Below are 9,938 nucleotides of genomic sequence, written 5' to 3'. Positions count from 1 at the left end.
CACATCAGGGGTCTCTTCCATGAACGGTTAAGGGTACATATTTGGCTTTTTCTGATTGACCCTCAGTTGGAAGTGGGACAAAAATTTGGGAAGCTGTTTTTAATCCAATTCTGGTCATTTGGGGTTGACTGTTACAAAAATTACTGTGTAACCTTCTAGATTGTTTCTTTTGGGTTTTTTGTTTGTCTTGCCTTTTGTTTTGTTGTGGGTTTGTGGGTTTGTTTGTGGGTTTTTTTATCCTTGCATTTTTTGTGGGATTTTAGTTCCCTGACTGGAGATTGAACCTGAGGCCTCAGCAGTGAAGCCTGGAGTCTGACCACAGGGAATGCTCCCTAGATTGTTATTAGAAATAGTAGTCTGATTTCAAACAAGTTAGCAGTCTGACGTATGACAGGCTGGCTTCCTGAACAGTTTATTGTCAATAAAGTGGTTGGTTTCCTCGGTGAGTTTGTTGTAGGCTGTGGGTCAGAATTCTATTTTTACATAGGGCCTGGCCATTGTCTGTTTCTATGTTTAGTTTCTCCTTTCCAAGTCAATTATAATTTAATGAGTAGCTGTAATATTGATGTAGTTCAGATTCAGAATGGGATGCCTACCTCTGTGGAAATTTAGGCCCAGCAGTCGAGGAGGTGTCCTACAATTCCCACCTGTATGAGGACCTGTCCAGGTGATAATAATCTGGGATCTTTTAAGAGACAAATCGAAGTGAACCACCCTGGGATAAATATGGGACCTCAAAGAAAGGTTTGAAAAAAAGTCTGGCACAGGCAGATGGTTTCCAGGAAGCAGAGGTAAGACAAACCAGCAAAGCCAGTAAGTTCTAAGACATGAGACAAGATCAGTTCAGTTCAGTCGCTCAGTCGTATCCGACTCTTTGCAACCCCATGGACTGCAGCATGCCAGGCCTCCCTGTCCATCACCAACTCCCAAGGTTTACTCAAACTCATGTCCATTGGGTCGGTGATGCCATCCAACCATCTCATCCTCTGTCATCCCCTTCTTCTCCTGCCTTCAATCTTTCCCAGCATCAGGGTCTTTTCCAATGAGTCTGTTCTTCGCATCAGATAGCCAAAGTATTGGAGTTTCAGCCTCAGCATCAGTCCTTTCAATGAATATGCATGACTGATTTCCTTTAGAATGGACTGGTTGGATCTCCTTGCTGTCCAAGGGACTCTCAAGAGTCTTCTCCAGCACCAGAGTTCAAAAGCATCAATTCTTCGGCACTTAGCTTTCTTTATAGTCCAACTCTCATATCCATATGTGACTACTGGAAAAACCATAGCTTTTACTAGATGGACCTTTGTTGGCAAAATTATGTCTCTGCTTTTTAATATGCTGTCTAAGTTGGTCATAACTTATCTTCCAAGGAACAAGCATCTTTTAATTTCGTGGCTGTAAATGCAAGAGGACATGCGCTCTAAAGGCCTAAAGGCTCAGAAACAGAGTACAAAACCACCCTACATACCTAACAAAACTCATCCACTGGCAACATGGCCCGGAGGCCTGCCTGTTTGGGACCCCTGTCCAATCTGATATTCAGCCTATGTGCACTGGTTTGACCTAGCAATTAGTCAGTTCCCCATTCCATCATGGTGCCAAGACAACTGGTCATTAAGTATGCATTTTGAATATTACCCCCACTTCAAAGTGAGAGCCAGAATGTAGCCTCAACCAACAGTTACCAAGAATAAACTATTTGGGATGTAGTTTTGTAAGTACACTGTTTCCTTTCAATCTTGTTGTTCTTTACTCGCTAAGTCATGTCCAACTCTGCAACCACATGGACTGCAGCATGCCAGGCTTCCTTGTCCTTCCCTATGTCCCAGAGTTTGCTCAAACTCATGTCCTTTCAGTCTAGATGCTGGCTAACTTGTCTCAAGCTTGATCTGAGCTCAGAAGGTATGAGAAGCTGAAAGAAGGAATCAAAGAAAAGTACCTCTGGTGAGAAGAGGGTACATTTCCTTGTTGTGTGAGGGCCATAGGAAACCATGAATTTTGAAATCACACACTATTGTCACCTGGGCAGGTGGAAGGGCAACTCCTTGGGGTCTGTGGCCATGGAAGGGATATGTCAATGCTGAAACTGAAGTCTATGCAGAGGCCTCCGAAAGGGAAGCCCAGGGACATCCTTGGTGGTCCAGTGGTTAAGACTCCATGCTGCCACGGCAGGGGCACAAGTTTGATGATCCCTTGCTGAAGAACTAAGATCCTGCGTCGAAAAAAAGAAAGAAAGAAAGATGGGAGGCCAGGTCAGAGCAGAGAATGAAGAGGATGAAGAAGAGCATTAATTCTGAGAGCTCCAGCAAGAGAACTGCCAGCCCTTCCCCCTCCAGGAAAATCCCATGGACGGAGGGGCAGTACTGCGGTCTATGGGGTCACAAAGAGTTAGACACGACTGAGCGACTTCACTGCACTTCTCTGATAATGTGACTCAGTCAAGAAGTCACGGTGATGGACATTCAAAGGGTATTTCTGAGTGTGTGTTCAGAGCAGAGATACTGTCTTTACCACCTCATATGTTAATTTGCCCCTGCATCCTTACAGGTTAGCATCCACCTTAGGTTTAAAAAAGAGAGAGGTGTACATTAATTGTACCTTTACCACCATTTGAATGTTTCCTAATGGTTAAATCCATTTCTATGGGAGTAAATTAACAGATGCTATTTGGGGAAAAATATCAAAAATTCACATATGACATGCCATAAGGATGGTAAACTAGTTACTAAAATAGTCAAATAATATAAAGGTAGCTTTTAAAATACCTATTTTTTTTTCAGGTCAATGTTTGAAATCCCATAAATTCTATGATTCCTGAAAATAAAACTGTACTGAGAGTAATTATGATGTTATTTTTTTCTAGTTACTTGTTTTTGATGGAAATGCATTACAGACCAAGATATATTTGCTTATTCTGGGAAAGGGGAATTCCTCCCCTTCTTTTGTGCATTTTTAGTTTCCCCCATTTAATTTTGAGAAGTATCTGCTTGGGGCAGGGGTGGGGGGTGCAGGTTTCCCTGGTAGCTCAGCTGGTAAAGAATCTGCCTGCACTGCAGGAAACTCTGGTTTGATTCCTGGGTTGGGAAGATCCACTGGAGGAGAAGAGATAGGTCACCCACTCCAGGATTCTTGGGTTTCCCTGGTGGCTCAGATGGTAAAGGATCCGCCTGCAAGGCAGGAGACCTGAGTTTGATCCTTGGGTTGGGAAGATCCCCTGGAGGAGGGCACGGCAACCCACTCCAGTATTCTTGCCTGGAGAATCCCCATGGACTGAGGAGCCTGGCAGGCTACAGTCCGTGGGGTCGCAAAGAGTCAGACACAGCTGAGCGAGTAGTAACAGCGAATCTGCTGGGGGACGGTGTTGCTGTTGCCGTGTGAAGCAGGTCCAATCTCAAGTCCACAAGCCTTTCCAATCAGAACAGATTCTCTCTCAAGAAAAGACACCATCTCTTGGCAATATGTTCAGAGATGTTCATAGACATTTCAAAATTTCAGTTTCAGAGCCTTCCAACTTAACTTTTTTTTTTTAAGGCCCAATTTACTTATTTCTTCCTTTTAATTAACTTTTGTTGGAGTGTAGTTCCTTTACAATGTGTGTTAGTTTCAGGCATACAGCAAAGTGAGTCGCGTTTACATATACAAATATCCACTCTTCTTTAAATGTCCTTCCCATTTAGATCACCACAGGTCATGGAGTAAGGTTCCTGGTGCTAAACAGTAGGTTCTCATTAGCTATTTGTTTTATACACAGTATCAATAATGCACATATGTCAATCCCAATCTCCCAATTGATCCCATACCCCTCTTCCCCCTACCTTGGTGTCCATAAGTTTGTTCCCTACATCTTTGTCTCTATTTCTGCTTTGTCAGTAAGTTCATCTATACCACTTTTCTGGATTTCACACATAAGAGATATTATATATTTGTTTTTCTCTTTCTAACTTACTTCACTCTGTATGAGAGTCTCTAGGTCCATGCCTCTGCAAATGGCACTGTTTCATTCCTTTTTTATGGCTGAGTCATATTCCATTGTAAAAAAAAATATGGAATGCTTCACAAATCTGCATGTCATTCTTGTGCAGGGTCCATGCTAATCTCCTCTGTATCCTTCCAATTTTAGTATTTGTTGGTTTAGTTGCTAAATCCATGTCCAACTGCTTTGTGACCCCATGGACTATATACCCCACCAGGCTCCCCTGTGGACTTTTCAGGCAAGCATACTGAAGTGGGTTGTCACCTACTTCTCCAGGGCATTTTCCTGACCCAGGGATGGAACCTGTGTCTCCTGCATTGCAGGTGGATTCTTCACTGCTGAGCCGCCTGGGAAGCCCTAATTTTAGTGCAGGTGCTGCCAAAGCGAACACCCACCTTAACTCTTGGAAGTGTGACTAGAGTAGACGATACGAACCTCTCATCTCGCACACTGTGGGGTGTTGATGATAGTGATTCTGTTGTCACAGAATCAGTGACTGAGACCCGGAGCAGAAGGCAGAGACACACCAAGCACCTCCCATTCTAAAGACAGCTGTCAACAGCTGGAGGCGTGAACCCCTGCAGAACAGTTTAATAGACCAGAGTCAACAAGCTGTACTGATCTCAACCATTCCCCCTGCCCAAAGCAAGCACAAGACCACGCGGAGATGTAGGAGAGACTGCCTACTGTAGTCATCTGTGAAAAGGCGGGAGCCCCAGTACTTTCCATGGAGGAAGAAAAAAGGGGAACGCTCACAGATATTGGGGTGTCCGAAACAAGAGGAGATGGGCATCTTGATCCGATGGGGCAGTCGTGCTGAGCTGCTCACTCCCTGAGCAGGAGAGAGGATGACTCAGACAGACTAGAAGTGGGAAAAGCAGCCCTCCTGCTCCCTGGCATTTCCAGGAATCCTGAGTCTGCCGTGACGCATGGCTGACTGCAGAAGGTAGCTGGGCTAAAGCCATGCTTACTATACTGCAGACAAGAGGGCCACACACAGCGTGGGTGTCCCCAGTGATGGGAAAAGAATGGCAGTGTGTATCACTGGTAGTGAAAGCTGCAGTGGGATTCGAAGAACTGGAGCTAGTTAGTCTCCCTTGGTAGGAAACTTGATGGAAACAAGAGATGGAGCTCTGGGTTCATAGTGAGGGGTCCATAATGAGCTCACACGTGTACCCCAGGAAGGAAGCAGCAAGGGATGTCCACCCTCAGGGGGTATCTGTATTTGGTCCATTGCAACCTAAGAAGGAATAGCCAATGGAATTACCTGGAGGTCCAGTGGTCAGGACTCCATGCTTCCGCTGCAGGGGACATGGGTTTCGATGCTTGGTCAGGGAACTAAGATCCCACATGCCGTGGCACAGCCATAGGTACATAAATAAGTGTTTAAAACAGGAAGCAATAGCCAAGGGATGGCCAATGCACCCCAGGAATGACAGATCCATCCCTTTCCATCTCCCCTCTGTAATTAAGAAGAAAAGTGACCCAAGAAATGAGGGATAAGGAGTAAAAAGGCAGACCAAGCCTTCTTCTTCCTCTAAGACCCCTTGGAAAAGCATGGTCAGGGCCAGGAGGAGGAGAGGAGACAGGTGGATCTAAAATAGATATTTTAAACTTGACCCGCCATTTTAAAATATTCATAAGTAAATAAAAAATGCATGGAACTCTGTATGAGGCAGCATTTCCCTCCCCAAATGAATAAATATCTGCAGGTTGTAAATTGCAAGAAGAGCTCTCCAGCCGTGAGGGATGTAACCCTGAGGTCAGGGAATCACAGTCATGAAGCGGGAGCATGGCAGAAGTGACCCCGGCCCAGGACTGCAATTCCAGGCCGCTGGTTTCCTGGGCTTCAGGAAAACTAAAAGTAAGCACCAAAGTTTAAAGTATTTCACCAAAACTTTAATGAAAGATTTGAAAGATGTGAGCAACTGGATCATTAAAAAAAAAAAAAAAAACAGGGGAACTGATGATCCCTATCAGGCTCGCCATCACCTCTGGGACTTTGCAAAGGTGAGACGATCACTTTAGAAGGTACCCTGAGGCCAGGCTCCCCCACTAGAAGGGCAAGAAGTAGGTACTTGCTTTGGATCAGAAAAGGCTGGGGAGAAAAAAAGCAGCCTGCAGAATAGATAAAGAAGACCTTGCAAGAGCAGAGGAAACTCCCTACCCTAGAGAATACACTAGAGCAGAGACATTCAAACTCCTTGTACCAAAATCCATGTTAAAAAACACATTGTGCATCATGACCCTGTCCACATGGGCATGCATAACCAAGTTTTATGAAACAATGTTTACTCACTATGTGCAATGAAGGGACACTGGTCTTTTACATTCTGTTCTCTTTTTTTTAATGCTGGTCACAGTTCATATAAATTGATTTCCAGATCCTAGTAGTCTACCAGTGGCTGTATAAACAACTCTCATTAGAGCGAGATGACTCTTAAGAGGGAGAAGGAATTTGGGTCACACACCATGGACAACATTTGTTTCTTTTCTCCCAAATACAATTCCCATGTCCACAGACCATTCTAATGTCATCAGATTGGAGTCATATATTCCTTTTTTAAAATGCTTATTTTTAATTATGTGGCTGTGCCAGTCTTAGTTGTGGCATGGGGCATGTGGGATCTAATTTCCTGACCAGGGATCGAACCTGGGCTCCCTGTACTGGAAGCACGGAGTGGTAACTGCTGAAACACCAGGAAAATCCCTGGGATCATTTACTCCTGATAACCTACTTTCCAGATGAGTTCAAGGTTAAATCTCACTACTGGTTCTCTTATCTAACTACCTTCCATGCCTTTCTAGCTCTCCCCCTTGTAGATGTGGATTAGACTACCTAGCATTGAAAGTGAAAGTGAAAGTCACTCCGTCATGTCTTCCTGACTCCATGAACTATACAGTCCATGGAATTCCAGGCCAGAATACTGGTGTGGGTAGCCTTTCCCTTCTCCAGGGGGTCTTCCATACCCAGTGTTCAAACCCAGGTCTCCCGCTTTACAGGCAGATTCCTTACCAGTTAAGCCACAAGGGAAGCCCACCCTATATTATCTCCACTAATTAAACACTTTCCAATCCCTTGGTGGTTTAGTCGCTACATCATCATGTCTGACTCTTTGCTATCCCATGGACTGTAGCCTACCAGGCTCCTCTGACCATGGGATTTTTCAGGCAAGAATACTGGAGTAGGTTGCCATTTCCTTCTCCAGGGGGTCTTCCCAACCTACAAATCGAACCTGGGTCTCCGGCATTGAAGGCAGATTCCTGCACTGTAGGTGGATTCTTTACCGACAGAGCTACAAGGGAAGCCAATCCCTTAAATATCTGACATGCACAAGTCATCCACAGGGCCTTCTTCATAAGCATGTCTGAATAATAACAGTAACAGGTAACATTCATAGATGCCAGGGTATGTCAATCACTGTCCTCAGCTTTATCAATCTCTCTCTCTCTATTGGTAATCTTTGTAATCATCCCATAAATAAGGAAGGAGAGACCCAGGAAGGATAAGTAAGGACACATAGCTGTTAAGTATATACTTTGAATACAGGGGTTCTTGGAAAAGTAGCAGGTCATAGAAAAGCATGACACAAAAAATAAGTTTGATCTTCTGATGGGGGGAAGAGGGTCATGAGGCATGGAACATCAGTGGGTCTTGAGCAAGAGACTTCTTGCTCTCTCATGAAGACACACATTTGTTTCCATCTCAGTCACAATTTCTACTTTGTAAAGTCAAATCTTGCGATAATTTTATCCCCACAAAACAGAGAAGCAAGATACACATCCTGATAGCGTTTGGATGTGTTAAACATCTTTTCCTACCATTTTCACTTGTTTGAAGAATTGTAGATCCTAGGTTACTTAGAATATTGCCTATAAAAATCTTTCTCAAGGGAAAGCTTCTCAGAGTGACTGCTCATAGGTCCTCAGTTTTCTAGTTTGATGTGAGAGTAGAATCTAGGGGCATACAAGTCATGTGTAACTAACAACGCTAGATCCTTCACTTAGGATGATATTCCTTTCCACTCCTCCAGGGGGCACCATTTACATAGAATTCAATACAAATTGCACCCACTGGGATTAGGCAGAGGTGCTCATGAAAAATCGTCCTGCTTGAAACCTCTTCAGATATCAGACACCTGGAAAAATAATCAAATAAGTTAAGTGAATTAATGTTCATAAGGTTGCTTGCTTCCCTTGTAGCTCAGTCAGTAAAGAATCTGCCTGCAATGCAGAAGACCAGGGTTCGATTCCTGGGTCTGGAAGATACCCTGAAGAAGGAAATGGCAACCCACTCTGGTATTCTTGCCTGGAAAAACCCATGGACAGAGGAGCCTGGTAGGCTACAGTCCATGAGTCCGCAAGAGTTGTACATGACTTAGTGACTAAATAACCACCAAGGCTGCTTAGTGTCCAGAGGATCAGTAGGAAAGGTAAGGTAGAAACAGACCATTTTATCACTTCTTCCTTTCAGAGGGGAATTGTCTGTTCTGTTATTAATAATTAATGCCTCTCTTCCAACTGTTAGGTAGTTAGAATGGGGGGGGGGGAAAGGTCCAGAATGGCAGTGGCTAAAAGACAGAGAAGGGAAAAGCCCACAAAAATAGAACAAAGGAAGGTCCGAGGACCAGAGTGAGGACCTCAGGTAGAACAAACAGCACTCCTGGCTGGCCCAGTTTACACAGGGCAGGTCCAGGGGGAGGAGAAAAGACATATAATTTTCTATGTATCGGTCTTTCGTCTCTTTAGGCAGATATACTCCTAAGTATTTTATTCTTTTTGTTGCAATGGTGGGAAAACTGGTCAACCATTTGTAAAAGAACGAAACTAGAGCACCTTCAAACACCATACACAAAAATAAACTCAAAATGGATTAAAGATCTAAATGTAAGACCAGAAACTATAAAACTCCTAGAGGAGTTTATAGGCAAAACACTCTCTGACATAAATCACAGCAGGATCCTCTATGAACCACCTCCCAGAATATTGGAAATAAAAGCAAAAATAAACAAATGGGACCTAATGAAACTTAAAAGCTTTTGCACAACAAAGGAAACTATAAGCAAGGTGAAAAGACAGCCCTCAGATTGGGAGAAAAGAATAGCAAATGAAGAAACAGACAAAGGATTAATCTCAAAAATATACAAGCAGCTCCTGCAGCTCAATTCTAGAAAAATAAATGACCCAATCAAAAAGTGGGCCAAAGAACTAAACAGACATTTCTCCAAGGAAGACATACAGATGGCTAACAAACACATGAAAAGATGCTCAACATCACTCATTATCAGGGAAATGCAAATCAAAACCTCAATGAGGTACCATTACACGCCAGTCAGGATGGCTGCTATCCAAAAGTCTACAAGCAATAAATGCTGGAGAGGGTGTGGAGAAAAGGGAGCCCTCTTACACTGTTGGTGGGAATGCAAACTAGTACAGCCACTGTGGAGAACAGTGTGGAGATTCCTTAAAAAGCTGGAAATAGAACTGCCATATGACCCAGCAATCCCACTTCTGGGCATACACACTGAGAAAACCAGATCTAAAAGACACGTGCACCCCAATGTTCATCACAGCACTGTTTATAATAGCCAGGACATGGAAGCAACCTAGATGCCCATCAGCAGATGAATGGATAAGGAAGCTATGGTACATATACACAATGGAATATTGCTTGGCCATTAAAAAGAATTTATTTGAATCAGTTCTAATGAGATGGATGAAACTGGAGCCCATTATACAGAGTGAAGTAAGCCAGAAAGATAAAGACCAATACAGTATACTAATACATATATATGGAATTTTAAAAGATGGTAATGATAACCCTATATGCAAAACAGAAAAAAAGACACAGATATACAGAACAGCCTTTGGGACTCTGTGGGAGAAGGCGAGGGTGGCATGTTCTGAAACAATAGCATTGAAACAAGTATACTATCAACGGTGAAACAGATCACCAGCCCAGGTTGGA

At 43.6% G+C, this 9,938-nt stretch overlaps 1 non-coding gene across 1 annotated transcript; it reads right to left on the bottom strand.

The window, feature by feature from the left end:
• Positions 1 to 4,034: 4,034 nt before the first annotated feature.
• Positions 4,035 to 4,140, bottom strand: LOC139031149 (U6 spliceosomal RNA). The gene has a single exon (XR_011483555.1). It is a non-coding gene; the product is annotated as a U6 spliceosomal RNA (small nuclear RNA).
• Positions 4,141 to 9,938: the final 5,798 nt, after the last annotated feature.

The sequence above is a fragment of the Odocoileus virginianus genome, chromosome 25, assembly GCF_023699985.2.
Source record: "Odocoileus virginianus isolate 20LAN1187 ecotype Illinois chromosome 25, Ovbor_1.2, whole genome shotgun sequence".
Classification (NCBI taxonomy): domain Eukaryota; kingdom Metazoa; phylum Chordata; class Mammalia; order Artiodactyla; family Cervidae; genus Odocoileus; species Odocoileus virginianus.
The sequence above is the reverse complement of the archived record's forward strand: the minus strand, read 5'-3'. Positions and strand labels throughout refer to the sequence as shown.